Here is a 19996-nt window from a genome sequence, read left to right as displayed (position 1 = left end):
ACCAGAACTTAAACTATACTGAAGAGCAATAGGAACAAAATCAGCATTGTACTGGCACCAAAACAGACTGGTAGGCCAACGGTACAGAATACAAGACACAGAGAGTACCCCATAAAATTACAATTATCATATTTTAGACAAAGGTACCAAAAACATGCACTGGAGAAAATATAGCATCTTCAACAAATGATGCTGGGAAAACTAGAAATCCATATGCAACAAAATGAAATTAAATCCCTATCTCTCACCATGCACAAGAGTTAACTCAAAATGGATTAAAGATCTGGGAATTAAACAAGAATCTCTGCATATAATAAAAGAAAAAGTAGGCCCTAATCATCATCATGTGGGATTAGCCCCAATTTCCTTAATAAAATTCCTATAGCACAAGAATTAAAACCAAGGATCAATAAATGAGATGGATTCAAACCATTTTTTTTTCTAAGAAAAAGAAATAATCTGTGAGGTGAACAGGAAGCCTACATCCTGGGAGCAATTTTTTCCCCCTAACACATGAGATAGAACACTAATCTCTAGGGTATATGAAGAACTCAAGAAGCCAAGCACCTAAAAATGGAAAACAATCAATACAGGGGTGAAGACCCTGAACAGACACTTCTCAGAAGAGGATATACAATCAATCAACAAATATATGAAAAAATGTTCATCATCTCTAGCAATCAGAGAAATACAAATCAAAACTGCTCTATGATATCACCTCACTCTAGTCAGAATGGCAGCTATTATGAAGACAAACAAAAATAAGTGTTGGTGAGGATGTAGAGGGGAAAAACACTAATACATTGCTAGTGGGACAGCGAATTGGTGCAGCCAATGTGGAAAGCAGTGTGGAGATTCCTTGGAAATCTGGGAATGGAACCACGATTTGACCCAGCCATTCCTTTTCTTGGTGTATACTCAAAGGACATTAAAAGAACATACTACAGGGACACAGCCACACCAATGTTTATAGCAGCCCAATTCACAATAGCTAAACTGTGGAACCAACCTAGATGCCCTTAAGTAGATGAATGGATTAAAAAAATGTGGAATATATATACACAATGGAATATTACTCACAATAAAAGAGAATAAAATCATAACATTTGTAGGTAAATAAAAAATAATGCTAAGTGAAAGTAGCCAATCCACAAAAAACAAATGCCAAAGTTTTCTCTGATATAAGGAGGCTAATTCTTAGTGGGGTAGGGAGTGAGGGCAATGGAAGAATAGATGAACTCTACATAGGTTAGAAGGGAGGAAGGGAAGGGGAAGGGAAAAAACAGGGGTTCAGCAAGGATGGTAGAATATGATGGATATCATTATCCAAAATACATGTATGAAGACATGAATTGTAGTGAACATATTTTATATGCAACCAGAGATATGGAAATTTGTGCTGTATATGTGTAATAAAAATTGTGATGCATTCCTCTGTCATTTATTAAGTGAAGTTAGCAAATCCCCCCAAAACAAATGCTGAATGTTTTCTCTAATATAAGGGGGGTGACTCAAAGAGGGGTAGAGAGGGAGAGCATGGGAGAAAGATTATTTCTAGATAGGAAAGAGGGGTAGGAGGGAAAGGGAGGGAGAAGGAGAATAGCAAGGATAGTGGAAGTGATAGTCATCATTATACTATATAAAATACATGTATGAAGATTTGAATTTGGTGTCAACATACCTTATGTACAAACAGAGATATTATAAATTGTGGCATATATATATGTATTGAGAATTGTAATGCAAAAAAGAGAGAAAGTACATGTATATTAGCATAATTTGGTATGAACCTACTTTATATACAGTGTTATGAAAACTTGTGCTGTAAACAATAAAAATGAATATAATGCATTCCTCTTTTGTCATGTATATAATAAATAAATACATGTTTAAAAATAAAATAAATCTAATTCATGTTGAAAGTATTGAAAATACTCCTGATACTTTTTATTAAGTTTCTTTATCTGACATAGGTAGCTTGTTTCCAAGCTCAGTAAATAGAGAGCCTTGAAAGAAAAGGTATTGTAGAGGTCAACCTGTGACCTCTAGTTGCAAGACATGTTCTAAAATGCCCTTGTGGAGGCAGTTTTTTATTTTCTCTTTTAATTTCTTTACTGTCTCTGAATGCAGGGTCTTAAATTTTTGCTATGAAAGACTTTTTACCACTGAGATACATCTCCAGCCCTATTCATTATATATTGAGTCAGGGTCTTTCTAAATTGCCCATGCTGATCTCAAACTTGCAACCCTCCTCCATCAGCCTCCCCAGTAGCATGAACCACCACTGCAATTCATTCACTGGTCTTTATTTTCTGGTAGAACTGGGAGTGTTTATTTTCATTCACGATAATATTATTTCAATTTTTAGAATATTGTCCTCAGTTAACACACACACACACACACACACACACACACACACACACACACACACAAATTCCTCAGTAAACATTTTGGAGGCAGGAATAAAAAATCTAAAGCAGAAAAATAGGCAGGTGTGGTGGCACATGCTTTTACTCCTAGTTATTTAGCTTGCTGAGGCAGAAAAATTACAAATTCAAGAACAATCTGACAAATTTAGCATGGCCCTAAACAACTTAGCAACTCTCTGTCTCAAAATAATAAATAAATATATAAGTGTGGGAAATGTAGCTCATTGTTAAAGAACTCCTGCATTCAACTCCCAGTACCATAAATTAAAATATAAAAAGGAAAAATAGAAGAAAGAAAGAAAATAAAGAGGTAAAAATAAATCAGATATTTCAAAATTTAAACAACATTAAAAGACAAAAGTAAATTATTAAAATTGTGAAGTTATTGTTGTAGAACAAAGTCTTATTTAATAAAATATTTGTTTCAGTTAAAATGTCTCTTTGCAAAACCCAAGTCATGTGAACTTTTTTGCATATGACCTTAAACCTCATCAAAATTTTTTTACTCTACTTCATAAACCTATTCAATATGATTATATAGATCCTTCACACCATTTCAGAAGAGGTAACCATCAGGGGCCATGGTATTAGGTGAATCCCAGATATTTAAGGAGGGGACTTGTCTGAAGAATGCCTTAACTTCAAAGGTACGTCTAAGGAGCTGAATTCTCAGCTCCTGAGCTTTGGACACCTGAGAGTTACTGCTCATTGTGATACTGACAAATTTTCCAAACCATCCACATTAGGGATTTCCCATAGCTAATTCTGGTGACTTGTGAATTTAGAGTAAATACTTTCTAGTTGTACTCTCTCCTAAAAATTCTTTAAATTTACTTTTCAACCTAGTTGGGTTTTGTCCAAGTAAAATCCTACTTATTTTTTTCTTGGCTAAAATATATATAATTACAGCAATTTTAATAAGTGATATGAGTAATTTTCATTTTATTCCCTTGTGCTTTATTAAATTTTGCAGGTTTTACATAAAATATTTTTGCAATTTCATCAATTTTGTAACCCATAAATTGCTTATAATATTCAGTATACTGAATGGATGCAATAGTATTTATGCACATCAATTTAAATTTTTTGGTGGGAGTGTGGGTCCAGGGAGTGAACTCAAAGTTTCTCAACCACTAAGCCACATTTCTAGTCTTATTTTGTATTTTATTGAGAGTCTGACTGAGTTCCTTATTACCTCACTTTTACAGATGCAGACTTTGATCTCAAGACTCCTGCCTTAGCCGCCAGATCATCTGGGATTATTGATGTGTTCCATCACCCTTGGTTTCAAGTTTTAATATATAGTTTTGATAGTAAAACCCTTGATGTAAAAGACCTACATGTTGTCTCTTTAAAACCTTCATTTCCCAAAATAGTTGAAATGTTTTCCACTATGTGCACCAAATTGCAGAAATTTCCAAGTGGAAAAACTGATCACTACAGAAAAATACTAGAAATTAACATGAATTTATCATTTTTCATCAACTTCATCTCTAAACTAAAATGAAGTTTCTCAACTCTAGTATAGAATGCACCATTGTTACCATTGTTAATTTATGCTATCTCTTTCTCACTAATTTTTCTTTTTTTTTTTTATTGTACTCAGGGCTAATTTACCCACTGTATTACAACTTATTTTGAAATAGTCTCACTAAGGTGCCAAGGCTGGCCATAAACTTAGTTTCCTTGTGACTCAGTTTGTGACTCAGTCTCACTAGTAGCAGGGATAGTAGGCATGCACCATTGCACTGGGCTCTCCAGTTTATTTTGTTTTAAATAACAATAGATTAATTATTGCTGATTATTACTTCAGCATTCATACACATAACCTCAAAATATGAAGGTACTCTGATGGTCAGAACTGATTATGGGGAAAATTACTTTCTGTAATAAAAAGTAATAAAAAAAAGACCTTTTTAATTTTCTCTTCAGTCCTGGGGTTAAATCTCAAAACCTTACATGTGCTGGGCAAGTAATTACATCCCCAGTCTTACATTCTAATTTTAAAATTTTAAAAATTCATTTCTTAATTGGTACTGGGAATTGGACATAGTGTTGCTCTACAATTGAGTTACATAAATAACATGGCATGGTGACCATGCCAATAATCTCAGTTATTCAGCATATAGAGACAGGAGAATCCCAGGTTTCACACAACTCTGGGCAACTTAGCAAGACATTATCCTTTTTCTGTTTGTGTGTTTAAGGGGCTTGGGATAGTGCGCATGGTAAATGCTTGTCTACCATATATTCAAATTGGGTTCAATTTCCATGTTGAATATAAAAATAAACATACTGTCAAAATATGCAGAATTGGGTTAGCAGTAGGTCAGTTGGGGAGCACTAGGAACATGGGCTACTTATATTGCAGCTGGACACTTTCATAGTAAGGTTATGTAACAATTGTCTTCTCAATAAATGAACTGCATTTTCTAGGATTCCTTCAAATTATTATTATTATTATTATTATTATTATTATTATTATTATTTGCTTCTGATGATATCCCACATAACAAAATTAATTTAGGCTAATTTGTAAAAATCTGACTTTCTTCTAACTCAAGATTGCTCTTCTCCAAAACACTGCCTTTTTTCAGTACACAAAGGATGAAACCTACAAGACTGTTTTCTCTAATGCTAAAAACTATGATTAAGTTGCAGAAAATTATTTTAAAGGAAATGGATCCATTATGGAAAATGAGTCAAGAGATGCAAGATAATCTAAATGAGGAAGTTAACAAAACTCATTTCTTCATGGTAAATATGAAAATGTTTTATTTTTTTATGCAGACTAAAATGATGCTGTCAGCTCACTTGAGTTATCATTGGAGGATAGCATCTTCCTCTCAGAAGAAGCAGGGATTCTGACAATATTAAAAATTAACTGGTGAACACAAGCTAATGTGAAGAATACTACCAATTTGTTGGGGTGAATGAGTCATGACTGGTATTACTTGTCCAACTTTGGAGGTTTGGATAAATCCTCCCTGAAGGTAAGACAGTAATGAAGTACTTAGTTTGAAAGAGAGGAGAAATATAGATTTTTAACTATGGCAAAGTTGAGTTGGGTTTTTTTAAAGTAAAATATAGTGTTATATAATTATTTCAAAATCATCAGAAGAATCAAACAAAGGAATAAAAGAAAAGGAAGAAGATTCATATAAAAGAGGTAAACTAATTCAGATAAAATAATGCATTAAGATCCCTGAAGAGACATCATAAGGAGATAGCCTGAGATCCCTCAGAGGTCTTGATTTAAACAGGAGAGAGGAAAGAAACTGAGAAAGAAATCATCACAAAATTCCACTGAGGTAAAATGTAAAATGCTGCACCCGACTTGGCAACCACAACTGCTATCTCAACTCTGAAATAGAATAATCAGCAAACTGAGAAGAAAAGTAGTTTTGGCTCAGCAGATTCAGAGGCTCAGTACTGCATGGGGAATCATACTTTAGACACTGCCGACCTGTGATGGATGATTAATTGGTGTATGTGTATATTTTCAAAAACTTAATTACTCTATATAAATTCTTCTAAAATTTGCCTTTTTGATTATCCAAGTGTGTCATGTAGCATAGATACACAAATATTTGTGTTAAAACTTTTCAAATTTTACTTTAAAATATTTTATATTTAAGAAAATTAAAAATGTCATATACTAACTTAATATGTATTTGTATTTCAATGGTCACTTTTATTTTCTTCTCCAAACTATTCATATATTTTCATGAGACAGTTTCCAACCATTGGAAGCTTACATTGGTAAGTTATCATGAACTAAAGTCAGACATTTTAGAAATGTTTTAAATTACACCAGCTTGTACATCAATATCCTATTTTCTAATCAAGGATCCAACCTAGAATGGAATATTGAATTTACTCTGATGTCTCTTTTTGTTTCATTTGAAAGAGCTTTATGACTTTCACATAAATACTTGTCAGGCTTTTTGTAAAAGGAGAAATACTTGTCAGCCTTTTTTTGTAAAATGAGAAATACTTGTCAGGCTTTTTGTAATAGTACCCTCAATTTTGGTTTGTAGATGTTTTTCTCATGAATTGACTAGAGTTATAGGTTGACAGAGGAAGAACACAGGGGCAAAATTCTCGCCTCATTATAAGTATATTATATCGATATATTCTGTTTATCAAATTAAATTCATTGGTTATAAAAATGTATCATTCTGATAGAGGATATGGATAATTATTGAGGCTATACAGTTGTGTATACACAGAAGGAGCAGAGAATATGTGTAAATTTTTTTTTATTTCCTCTCAGTTTTGCTGTTTACATAAAACTTCTTTAAAAAATAGTAAGGAAGTCAGGACCTAATCAAACATGTTAAATATTTAGGCCATTTTTTTTTCTGTTAGGTGCAGGGTATTCGGTCCAATTCCTAGGTTCTTAATCCACTTCCAGTTAAGCTTTGTGCATGGTGAGAGATATTGGTTTAATTTCATTTTGTTCCATATGGATTCCCATTTTGCCCGGCACCATTTGTTGAAAGGGCTATCTTTTCTCCAATGTATGTTTTCAGTGGTTTTGTCTACTATGAGATAACTGTATTTATGTGGTCTGTGTCTGTGTCTTCTGTTCTGTACCATTGGTCTACAAGTCTACTTTAGTACCAGTACCATGCCAGTTTTGTTACTATGGGACTATAGTATAGTTTAAGGTTTGGTCTTATGATGCATGCTGATTTACTTTTCATGGTAAGAATTGCCTTGGTTATTCTGAGTCTCTTAATTTTTCAAATGATTTTTATGATCACTTTTTCTATTTCTATGAAAAATGTTTTTGGGATTTTAATTGAGATTGCAATATATATATATATATATATATATATATATATATATATATATGAAATTATTTTGGTAGTATGGCCATTTTGACAATATTAATTTTTCCTATTAAAGCATGGAAGATATTTCCATCTTCTACCATCTTCTCCAAAATCTTTGTTTGGTGTTCTTTAGTGTTCATTGTATAGGTCTCCCTGAGAAGTGAATGCTGACACATAATGGGGGTGAGGTACAAGAATGGAGGAACTTTGATTGAGCAAAGGGGAGGGAAGGTAGGGGTGGCGGAATGTTGGTAGAAAAGATGGTGGAATGAGATGAACATCATACCCTGGGTACATGTATGACTGCACATGTGAAATAACTCTACATTGTATACAGCCAGAGAAATGAAAAGCTGTGCTCTATATATGTACAATAAATAGAAATGTATTTGGCTATAAATTATAAGTAATTAGAGTAAAAAATAAAAATATTGAAGAAAAATGAAGGAAATAAAAATAGTTAAGGAAATAGAAGGGAAAGTGAAAGGACCAACTTTACTGGCTTCACCAAAAAATGGCTTATTTTTCTGAGTGTGGGAAAGAGGTTTTTTTTTTTCATTCCTTAAGAATGAATAAATTAGAATGTCTTAGATCATCAGGAAGGTAAAAATATCAAAATGATATGTCTAGTGTGGACAAACAGTTCTTCCTATGATGTGAAAATTCTTCTTACAAGTGCTGGGGATGTGGCTTAAGTGGTGGCACGCTCGCCTGGCATGCTTGCGGTCCGGGTTTGATCCTCAGCACCACATACAGACAGGGATGTTGTGTCTGCCGAAGACTAAAAAATAAATATTGAAATTCTCTCTCTCTCCCTCTCTCTCTTTCTCTCTTTCTTTAAAAAAAAGAAAGTTCTTCCTACAAAATGCTACTGAGCATGTATCATAAAATTATATAATTTTCTAAATTCTAACAAATTCACAAAAATGCAATTGAATTACTAAAGTTGCTGTAATTAAAAACATGTACCACCATGCCTGACTCATGTCAAAAATACTGAAGAAATACTAAAGAATACTGTCGTTGACTTTTACTGGGAAGGGCTTCCTGAATTACAGAATTCCTAGGCATAGAGTTTTCTGACTTATCCCTGATCATTTGTAGCCAGTATGAACCAAAGATCTGACTGGGAAATTCAAAGTGACAGCAGGGTACTGCCAAATAAGAGAACTCTTGGTAACATTCACAAAACTCACACTTCCACTCTCAAAAATCAAGAAACACACCAACCTAACACTGAAGTTTCTGTCTGTAGTGAGGAAACATAAGGGAGGTGGTCAAGAGATTGTTGTGATCATCCTCCTTCACAAAGAGGAGAAGAAACATATCTTTGGAGTCAATCAGTGTGCCATTCTTGCTTACCCAGAAATTCCTTGCAGATTGCTAGATCCCTGTCCAAAGAGTCCTTCAGACCAATTTCCAGTAATATTTCTCAGGGAACTCTTTGTTCCCAATACAGCAAAATAGTTACAACAATCAGAATTCAAACATGAGTCTGGATGGACATGCTCAAATCTCAAACTTTACACATCATCAAATAACTTGATATCATGATCAGTTATTGCATTTTTGAAGAAATTTTCACTGTGGAAAAAAGAGAATATTCCAGTCAAAATCGTCTTTTAAATTCTTCTTAAATGGTAAGTTATACCTTTGACTCTTTTGTGGGGAGAGGTGGGTTAGAAGGCAGAAGTAGTCATACTTGTATCTGGAGTATATTGCAAGGGTTCCAGAACTCCTGGAGCAGAAACAAGAGCCCAATCACAATGAAAACACTGATAAAAATATGGACATTCTAACAAAAAGAGTGGTCATACCTACTACTAGCTCATTGCTTTTCATTTTATCTAAGAACTGGAGGTCTGCATTGCCACTAAGTTCAAAGAATTAAATACTTGCTTTGGTTCCTATTTAGGTCAACCGTGGAAATCTATATACTGCCTCAACATTCACCAACTCATTTTATTTTTGATGCTCATGAAGTATTGCTCTGTGAATTCAGCTATTTTATGTTTGTTCATGCATTTTAATATATTAAATTTAATACAGCTTTATATGTTACATTTAGTATAATACATGTGAAATATTCAATTACTAAGACATTTTAGGTGAAAATATTTAAATAATGTCCATCACTAACTGCACTGAACTCTGAGCTAATTTATAATTGTCTGACTTATTTAAGTGAATTTGTGTCTATACCCTGAATCACATTCATTATTATACCACCCTGCACTTATAGTTTTCTTTTTTAATCATGGTAATAAGATTACTAAATGTGATTATAGATACAAATTGACAGGCCATTTCCTTTTGGGATATTAAATGTTAATAAAGTTAAAGATTTCCCACAGAACATCATTACTGAAGGGCACTATACTGTGTTCCCATCAGTGGGATGATACTCACCTTGGAAGAAGTTGAGCCTGTCTATCCATCCAGTGATAGTCTGGGCGGGAAATGCTGGCTTTATAGGCTGAGGCATGTGTAGCTGCACTGACTCACTCCTGTAAGGAGGAAGAGGACATGAATCTTCTCATGTTAAAGATGTCACACAGTTTTTAAGGAACTAAACAACCATTCCATTGAAACTCTTTCTTGAAAACCTTTTCTCATCAGAGTGTACCTCTATGATCATGAGAAGGGACTCTTCCTAGGAGTCTTTCTTACTTTATTTGCCTTTTAACAACTCATTCTCAAAGGTGCCTGTTTCATTTCCTAAATAGGAAAAAACTATCCTATGCACCTGAGTGTTTCTGATTTACAATGAATAATCACACAGAGTTGTATTGATGAATGCATGCATTCAGCCCGGCAAAATATACATTTGTCAACCACAGGGGAAAAGAGAAGCTAACTTCTGATAAAAGAAACAGGAAATCATATTCATACAAACATATGCACACACAGTTGATTATTATCTACATAAAGTATTTCTTCACTGTTTTAGAAACAGCTTGATCTTTTTCATAGCTCACAGGTTGCTCCAGTGGCACTAATAACTAAACTTACATTGTCAATAGATCTCCCAAGTCCTGCAAAAAAAGGCTTAGATTTCTTAAGAAATATAATGGCATTTTGTTTTTTGGAAAGTTCAAGTAAATATCAAATATCTTCACAGCAACCCTTGTTATAAATTCATTTTCATAACTCAGAACAATACTGGTAAAGCATATTTGAAGAAACTGAATTCTTAAAGAATTCAGTGCCCAGAGGATGAGAAAAGAGTGAATAGGAAGGACGTGGGTAGCACAGAGTAGATAATGTCTCTAATGAGGGCATTTCAAACCCACAACTACTAAACAGAATTAAGGAACCATTAGCTTTTCTGAAATTACTTCATATTATCCAGTGGTAGGAAAAAATGGAATGTTCATGAATAAATGGTTATTTTCTGGTTCTTAGGGAAGCAAGCTTCAAAACAACAATTTAAGAAGTAACAGCTACTCACAGCTACTCACAAAATTAAGATAGCTACTCACAAAATTCCATAAATTTTGCTTATTTTTAGTCAGAATAGAAGTTAAACTTTACCTAGATTATATCTAAGGAGGAAAGAACTCCCATCATTAATACAAAAGATGTAAAAATTTAGATGTGGCACCAAATAATGTGATCAAAATTGAGAATTTCAGATTATATAAAACACTTTCACCTCCATCTCAGTGCTTTCCTGGAGAAGTTCAACATATGGTTTATGTGATGTTTTCACCAGCTTCTTATGTATTTTTCTGAGTTGTTTCTTCTATTGAACCATTTTGGCTTTGCTTTTTTGAGATGCTCTGAAATTCATTTGATTTCCTTTTTAAGATTCTACATGTAGTTTTTCTTCCTCATGAAGAATGGGACACAGTTACTTATATTCAGCCCTCTTCCTGTAGATACATGTAGCACTGTAGGGATAGGTTATCTAGATCACATTTCCACATGATTTTATACTCCTCCACTTAAACCTCATTTTTGGCCAAGACCTTTTATCAGTATGTTGCATATACCATAAATTCATATCTCCCCCTTTCTCAGAAATTGCAATTTTACTCCTCTTTAATCTTGATTGTTCTTCTATTCTTTATTATGATGGAAATTACCAAGACATCCTATTATCTGCTTTTATAAAAATTTTATCAGCTACAAGAGTGTGTAAAATATCCAAAAGAAAAGTTTTGATTGATTATTTATCCTCCCACATGTAAAAGCATCTATGCAAGCAATTAGAATTTATAGATGAGTCACACTTCATTATATGCAATAGTTTCATCTTTGGTAAGTAAATAAATTTTAATCTTAAACCTGCCTACAACACTGCTTGGTCATTTGTTTGACCAGCATAGTTTAATTTTACTTTAAGGATTAGAACTCACCAGAAAAGCTATGCCTAATATCCTTACACTATGATGTTAAAGTTACTATAGAAAAATTTCTTGTATGTTTGTTCCAAGCTGTTAGGAAAATAAACTTATACTTAGCATCCATGGACTAATAATTTTGTTCTCTTCATTCAGATTTTTCTGATTTACATGGATCTTTTCCCATAATCTTATTTGCTTTAGCAGATTCTCATATATATATATATATATATATATATATATATATATATATATATATATATATATAATTAAAACAGTTGAGAAGATAATACATTTGTTTCCATCTCACAATGATAGAATAAACAAATAAGATCTAAGTTCTTTAGTAGGAAAAAAAATTGTAATACATTTTTTTACCATTGATGATTATGAATTTTAGAAGGTTTCAGGCTAAAAAAGTGCAAAATGTAATGTAGCCAGGGAGAGTGATATGTAGGTTTCAGATCGTGTGGCAATTGGTATCAAAATTGTGATTTTTCTGATTCTCTCCCATAATAATTTCAAAGCACTTTATGTGATTTATTCCCTTGTGTTAGTAATATTCATGCTATATAGAAATATTTTGTATTTATTATTTTAGAATACTGTAACTCTTTTGAAATGAGAACTTTCTAATGTCTTAGTGTTAAACTCAAAATTAAAGTAGTCATGTACCTTATTAATAGCCCTGTAGAAGCAAGCTTCACTAGGGCAGGTATATTTGTATACTTTATTTATTGCTTACACATTTGGTACTTTGCTTTTTCCTTTATACTAATTATGTTGCATGCAGTAAAGAACAGGGCAATCATCATCAAGATACTCATCTTTGTTAAAATCTCTGAGCTCTCTCACTCACTTACCTGGTACTCCTCAGCAGCCTCTTCTACTGAAGAAAATTCCTGAGCCCTGTGCTCTTGAGTGCTAGAGCAGAGCACTCAATACAGCAGGGGCTTTTCCTCTTCACAGAACATCTTCTTTTTCTCTTTGTGGATCACACACATTTTCTTCAGAACCCAGGAATTTCCTGAGACTGGCTTTTCTGAACGTAGACATCAAATTCTTCAGAAGAATATTGTTTTTGACATATTTCTGTTGTGATGGCTCTCTGCACACAGGACAACAGGCAGGAGTTTGGGCTTGTTCCCAGGAAAGGCAGAGAAAGGGCCAAGAAAAGCTGTGCTCATTGCCAATGGTGGCTGGGTACATAAAGTACTTCAGGCATATGGAGCAGGTGCATTCTTTCTTGAAGGCTGGTAAGATTTCTAAGTCCCTTTTCTGAGGGAAGAATATCAATAGATTTTATTCATCTATCTTTGAAGAGAAAAAGTCCTGAATAAAATTTTACTCAAGTTCTTACTGAATAGCACATTTCTGCTTATGACAAAATAGACTTCCTTTTATATAATACAAAAAAAAACTAATAAATAATCAGATAACAAAAATAAATTATGCATTTAAGGGAATATCCCTTTCTACCAAGTCTAAACTATTACAAAGCAGCACTTCACACTGTGAAATTATGTAATTATTTTAATCTGTTCCAGAAAACAAGGGGTCATTTATAAGTTCATTTAGCTAAAGATTTGGGTTTTCATTTCTACAGTGTTTGAATTTCTAGAAATATGAGGGACAGATTAATCCTAAATATATTTTTAGATCTACAAGTGCAAAATTACAAGTTATCTGGAAACTAATTTCTGAGTCCTTATAAAATACAGAGGACCAACTTGGGAATACACAACTAACAAAATTAAATTAATTATCACTTTAATTCCAAACAATATCCAAGCCAAGAAAGAAGAAGAATGATAATTTATACTAAGTAGAGAAACAGCATCATTTCATAGAGATAACCTAATTTGATAATCATTTAAGATATAAAATTTGGATGGGAGATCCAACATGGCAGCAGGTGCAGAGATATCAAGTCTCTGATTTGTATCCTAACCTCTCCAATAAGAGATTTTTGCAGCCTTGTTTTCTGTCATATTTTTTTAGCTTATTATTTGTAATAGAGTTAACATGAAACAAGTTTTAAATTAATTTTCAATTATATTATAACACAGTCAGGATAAATATCCAAAAAGAAAATTAGTTATTTACAAATTATTCTCAAATTTGTAATCTTCTCAAACACAAAACTATGTCACTCATCATATTTACCCTCCATACTTTCTATTATGTTGTTAAATATTAATTGTTTGTGGTATAATTTCAGACTGTTCTTATATTTGAACCATTTATCCCTCTTTCTGAAAATTTTCACCCATTTCTGATCAATTATTTTTCACCAGCAGTCAGCTTAATCTGCTTTGGAACCTGAATTTGAATTTTTGGTGACTACCAAAAGCCACTTTTACTGTCACTTACATCTTTCCAGAACATATAACATTGTAAAATGGCCCAGTTTTTTGTAGCTGTTATGTAAGTACTAAGTGTACCTCTATCTGTGGTAAAGCAGTATGATTTTGATAATATCTGTGTCTCAACTAGAAACCTTAGCTAAGTGCCATACTGCTCTAAATAGAAACTGAGGAAATACTTTTACTATTGACTCCTCATCTTTCTTGTTCAATCCTAGAGAACACTAGAGTTTCAGATCTATTTCCAACTTTAAACATTGCATATATGCCCTCCTAAGTTCATGTTGAAGGCAGAAGCATAGCACTAACCTCCCATGAGTCCATAGTCAACATCTCCATGGTCAAGTTTCTGTGACTTTCACAATATTTTCCCCATAAAAATTGCATTTTCTTCAGCAGATTCTGTAAAAGAACCATAAATTAGAGAAACAAAAACAACAACAACAAAATAGTGTAACATTCAGACCTTCACATAGGGAAGAAACCAGAAATGAGAGATAAATTAACCCAATTGAAAATAATATGGTCATTATGTTTTCTTTGTTCCTTTCAGATGTTTGTCAAATATGGGAAGCCTGAGACTTGGAACTCAGAAGAGATTCTGAGTGGGAAACATAGAGAGTCATCCGTCCCCCAAGGAAACAGACCCATGTTGATATCTTTGTCCTTATAGGCATGGATCTTCAGAGGAATCACTTACCCTGTGCTCCTCAGCAGCACTTTTGATTAGCCAGTGTTTGTGAGCTTCATGCTCTTGAGATTCAGAGCAGAGCAAAAAGAGAAAGTTCTTGTCTTCTTCATAGAAAATCTTCTTTATATCCTTTTGAGACTCACACATGTGTTCCTCAGAGCTCAGAAATTGCCAAAGACTGTTTTTTTTTTCTGGCAAGGGTTGCCAGTTTATTCACACAAAGATTTGTTTAAAGTCTCTCTTCTGTACCACCTGCTTGCATACAGAGAAGGTAACAAGATTTGTGAGATGATGCCAGCCAAGGTACACACAGGGCATACAAAAGCTGTGCCCACAGGCTAAGGTTACTGGGTCTATAAAGTACTTCATGCAGATAGGGCAGATGATTTCCTTCTGGAATGCTTGCATGATTTTGGGATTGATATTTCTGAAGAAGAAGAAGAAGAAGAAGAAGAAGAAGAAGAAGAAGAAGAAGGAGGAGGAGGAGGAGGAGGAGGAGAAGGAGAAGGAGAAGAAGAAAGAAGAAGAAGCAGCAGCATGCTGGAAAGTAATAACTACATTTTATTTTCTTAAAAAATGGTCATTAGAGTAGGACAAACTCTATTCTATGACACAAAAGATAAAATGAAGCACAAGGAGTGCCTTCAGATTTATTTCAGGCATTATTCTGACTAGATAACTCATATTGCTGCCACACTGAGTTTCTGCTCCAACCAGAATCGAAATTTGAGTATTAATCTTCTGGATGTGGGTGTAGGACTTGGGTAATAATGGGGCCTACAAACAATTATAATTGTTGCAATTCATATTTTCGATAAATGGAAAATGGAATAAGGTTTATCAGGGAAGGTCTACTTGGGTCAATGAAGTATGAGAAGTTCACACAAAAGTTCTATAAAATATCTTTGGAGAGCAGGACACAGAATCCCAGCTTTTAAAAAGTAAAACAAACAAAAAACAACTATATATATATATATATATATATATATATATATATATATATATATATATATGGAAGTAGGAAGTATAATATACCAATAGGAAGTATAATTATAAAAAGTAATTGTTTAGGTCAACCAGAAGCTGGATGTTCCACAAAGGATGCCTGCAGGCAGGAGAACTGGAAGAACCAATAGCTGCACAGTCAAAGAGGCTGAAGCCTCAAAATAAGAGGGATCAATTCTAAGTCCAAGACTGCAAGTTTCTGGAAACTCCCTAGGAAATCACTGGCAGAGTCTGCTTTGGAAGAGTGAAGAAGCCAGAATCAGACATTTTCAGATGATCAAAACAACAATCAAGAATCAGTTCAAGTCACCCATAATTATTCTGTTGTGGTCTATTTGTCTCTTGAGCTTGAGGAGAGTTTGTTTTATGAACATAGCAGCACCATTGTTTGATGATAAATGGGACGTATTCAAACTAAAATGTTTTTTTTTTTCTCAGCATGATAAATAATAAGTGAGGTAAAGAGGGAGCCTACATCCTGGGAACAAATTTTTACCATCACACTTCAGAGAGAGCTCTAATCTCCAGAGTATACAAAGAACTCAGAAAGGTAAACAACAAAAAAACTAATAACCCAATCAACAAATAGCTAAGGATCTGAATAGAAACTTCCCAGAGGAGGATATACAATCAATCAACAAATACATGAAAAAATGCTCATCATCTGTCAGAGAAATGCAAAATAAAACCACTCTAAGATATCATCTCACTTCAGTAAGAATAGCAGCCATTATGAAGTCAAACAATAACAAGTGCTGGCGAGGTTGTGGGGGGAATGGTACACTTGTACATTGTGGTGGAACTACAAATTGGTGCAGTCAATATGGAAAGCAGTATGGAGATTCCTTGGAAAGCTGGGAATGGAACCACTATTTGACCAAGCATTCCCTTTCTCAGACTATACCCAAAAGACCTAAAAAGAGCATACTACAGGGACACAGCTGCATCAATGTTCATAGCAGCACAATTCACAATAGCTAGACTGTGGAACCAACCTAGATGCCCTTCAATAGATGAATGCATAAAATAATGTGGCATTTATACACAATGGAATATTACTTAGCACTAAAAAATAACAAGAACATGGCATTTGCGGGGAAATAGATGGCATTAGGGAATATTATGCTAAGTGAAGTTAGCCAATTCCTAAAAAACAAATGCCAAATGTATTCTCTGATATAAGGGGGTGACTCAAAATAGAGTAGGGAGGAAGAGCATGAGAAGAAGATTATCACTGAACAAGGAAAAGGGGTGGGAGGGAATGGGAGGGAGAAGGGGAGTTGCACAGAAGATGGAAGGAGTTCCTCATCATTATACAAAATATATATATGAAGGTGTGGGGGGGTAAAGAGAGAGAAATACATCACAGTAGATTGGGTAGAGAGAGGTGATGGGAGGGGAGAGAGGTGAGGGGGAATAGGAAGGGCAGCGGAATAAAATAGACACTAGTATTGCTATATGTATATACATGGCTGTATAACCAATGTGATCCTGCAATCGGTACATGTGGAAAAATGCGAATTCATACCCCATATGAATCAAATATAAGATATGTCAAGATCATTGTATTGTCATGAGCAACTAATTAAAAAAAAAAAAAAGAATCAGTTCAAAAAAGAATCAAGCTTGCATCTGCTGCTGCTTCTTTTTTCTTCCAATTTTTATTCCTTCCAAGCCATCACCCTATTGGATGGTATTACCGCCAATTAGGCAGAGTCTTCATTTCTGTTGGCTGTTTCACATACCAATCATTCCTAAACACACCCTCTTCACCCACCCAGAAGCCTCTAAATCCTTTTCATTTCTTAATCCAATAAAGGTGAAAATTCACATTAAGAAATACACACATGAACCAAAAAAAAAAAAAAGAAAACATAAATTCAAAAGATAAAACCAATCTAGGTTTTCTGTAAAGGTAAGAAATAATTAAAAAAATAGTTTTTGTTTGTTTGGTTTTGTTTCTGTTTTAATCTTGAGGATTAAAAAATTAGATAAATTATTTTTTAAATAATCTTATTACAATCAACATGTTATTTTTATCACAACCCTATTTCTTGGGTACTCTAACAATTATAATTCTGATTTCTGGCAGAAAAATTGGAGCACAGTTAAAGTTTACAAAAAAAAACAGAAGAGAAAATATTTTATTTTATTTTTTAAGAAACACTTACTTGCTTTTTTTTATAGATCTTTATTTTTATTTATTTATATGTGGTGCTAAGAATCAAACCCAGTGCCTCACACTTGCCAGAAAGTGTGCTACTGCTAAGCCACAGCCCCAGCCCAAGAAGACTTATTTTAATCTAAAATACATATAATCATATCTTAACAGAAATCTTTATTCTAGCAATGCTGAGCATTTGACCTTCCTGTTCTTGGTAACACTGAGGAATTTAAGAGGAATATATGAAAATATTGTTATGCTGATAGACTTCAGAGGTAATTCAAAATTATTAACTAGAAAAAAATTATAACTTATGATGCATCAAATGGAAGACAATCAGCCTCATAAAATTATGAATTAAAATAAATAACTATTCAAATAATTGGGTTCTGACTTTTGGTGTTGGATATTTCAAGAAAACTTCTCAATGCCCCTATTGCCACTGTTTTGCAATTCTCACCATTGTCTTAGTCATTTAAAATTAAGTTCAAAAACTGAAGCTATAAAGGGACAGCATTTATATCATTTAACAATAAATCTTCTAAATACACTCAAGGTGCAAATATTAATACATAAGTAGTTACAGTAGGCCCTCTATACCTGTGGGTTCTGCATTTATGAAATCAGCTTCATATAGATGGAAATATTAAATATTAAATATTTAAAATATTTAAAATTTAAAATATTAAAAATTCTCTCTCTCTCTCTCTCTCCATATATATATACACACACACATACATACACACGAATACCCACACACACACTATATTGAACATGTTTTGTTCAGAGCTTTTATTTCCTGAACAATACAGTATAACATAACTTTTACATTTATTTTTTGGATTTCATAAGTAACCCAGAGAGATTTAAAGTGTGTAAATTATGTGTAAATATTGCTCCATTTCATATAAAGAACTAAAGAATCTACGATTTTTTTGTATCTACAGGTTTCTAATACCAAGATATGACTGTATTATAATAAATCTGGGATAAATAGTAAAAAATGCATTAAAAAACAAAAGATCAAAATGCTGTAAACATTTTAGAGCAAAATTAAATTTCACATATGAGGTGGAAGAAAAAGAATTACCATCCACCATAATGTACTCCATTATGTAAAGATATTTTTAAAATATTTTTACCGTTAATCTTTGGAAAAACTGCAAATTTGATTAAAAAATATTTTCCATTTAGAAAAGTGTTTATTTTTAAAGAGAGAGTGAGAGAGGGAGAGACAGAGAGAGAGAGAGAGAGAGAGAGAGAGAGAGAGAATTTTTAATATTTATTTTTTAGTTATCGGGCGGACACAACATCTTTGTACATGGTGCTGAGGATTGAACTCCTGCTGCACGCATACCAGGCGAGCGCGATACCGCTTGAGCCTCATCCCCAGCCAAGAAAAGTGTTTTTTAAGTACTAAAGACTTAATATAGGTTCTCACACATGCTATGCAAGCTTTTTCACACTGAGCACTTACCCAGCCTTTTTATATTATTTTTTAATTTTATTTGAGACCATATTTCACTAAGTTGCCAAAGATGACCTTGAACATGAAATCTTCATACCTCAGACACCAAAGTTAATTAAATTACAGGTGTGCACCACCATGTCTGGTGTAAAGAAAATTAAAAAAACTGGATGCTGTGGCACATGTATGTAATATCTGCAATTTGCAAGGCTGAAGCAGAAAGATCACAATTTCACAAACAACCTACATAATTTGGTATGGTCATAAGCAACTTAGTTATACCCTGTCTCTAAATAAAAAACAAAAAGGGGCTCAGGTGTGGCTCACCATCCCCAAAAAATAAATTAAAAAGAATTACTCATAAGAGAAGATTTAAAGATAATTAATTAAAAATAAATAGTATTACAATATGGGGATTTCTCTGAGAAGACAGAATAAACTTCAAAATCACTGAAGTTTTAATTTTAAAAAATAAAAAACACAACTTTTTCAATATCCTTAGGAAAGAAAAATGAATCTTAATAAAGTGATAGAAGCAATAATTGAGACAGAATATTTTTTCTCATGAAAAAACAAAAAGGGACAAGATTAATAAATAAATCTCTCTGTTATTGTGGAGGGTGACCTTAACTCAAAAGACACAGAAAAAGAGTTCTGTCTTCCATATCCAACTTTTTCAAACTTTT

The 19996-nt window shown here is 33.3% G+C and overlaps 1 pseudogene; it reads right to left on the bottom strand.

Annotated features, from left to right (window-relative positions):
- Nucleotides 1-11712: 11712 nt before the first annotated feature.
- On the bottom strand, nucleotides 11713-15081 carry LOC143404209 (tripartite motif-containing protein 43-like; annotated as a pseudogene).
- Between the last annotated feature and the right edge of the window lie 4915 nt (nucleotides 15082-19996).

Source organism: Callospermophilus lateralis, chromosome 7 (genome assembly GCF_048772815.1).
Source record: "Callospermophilus lateralis isolate mCalLat2 chromosome 7, mCalLat2.hap1, whole genome shotgun sequence".
Taxonomy (NCBI): Eukaryota; Metazoa; Chordata; class Mammalia; order Rodentia; family Sciuridae; genus Callospermophilus; species Callospermophilus lateralis.
The sequence above is the reverse complement of the archived record's forward strand: the minus strand, read 5'-3'. Positions and strand labels throughout refer to the sequence as shown.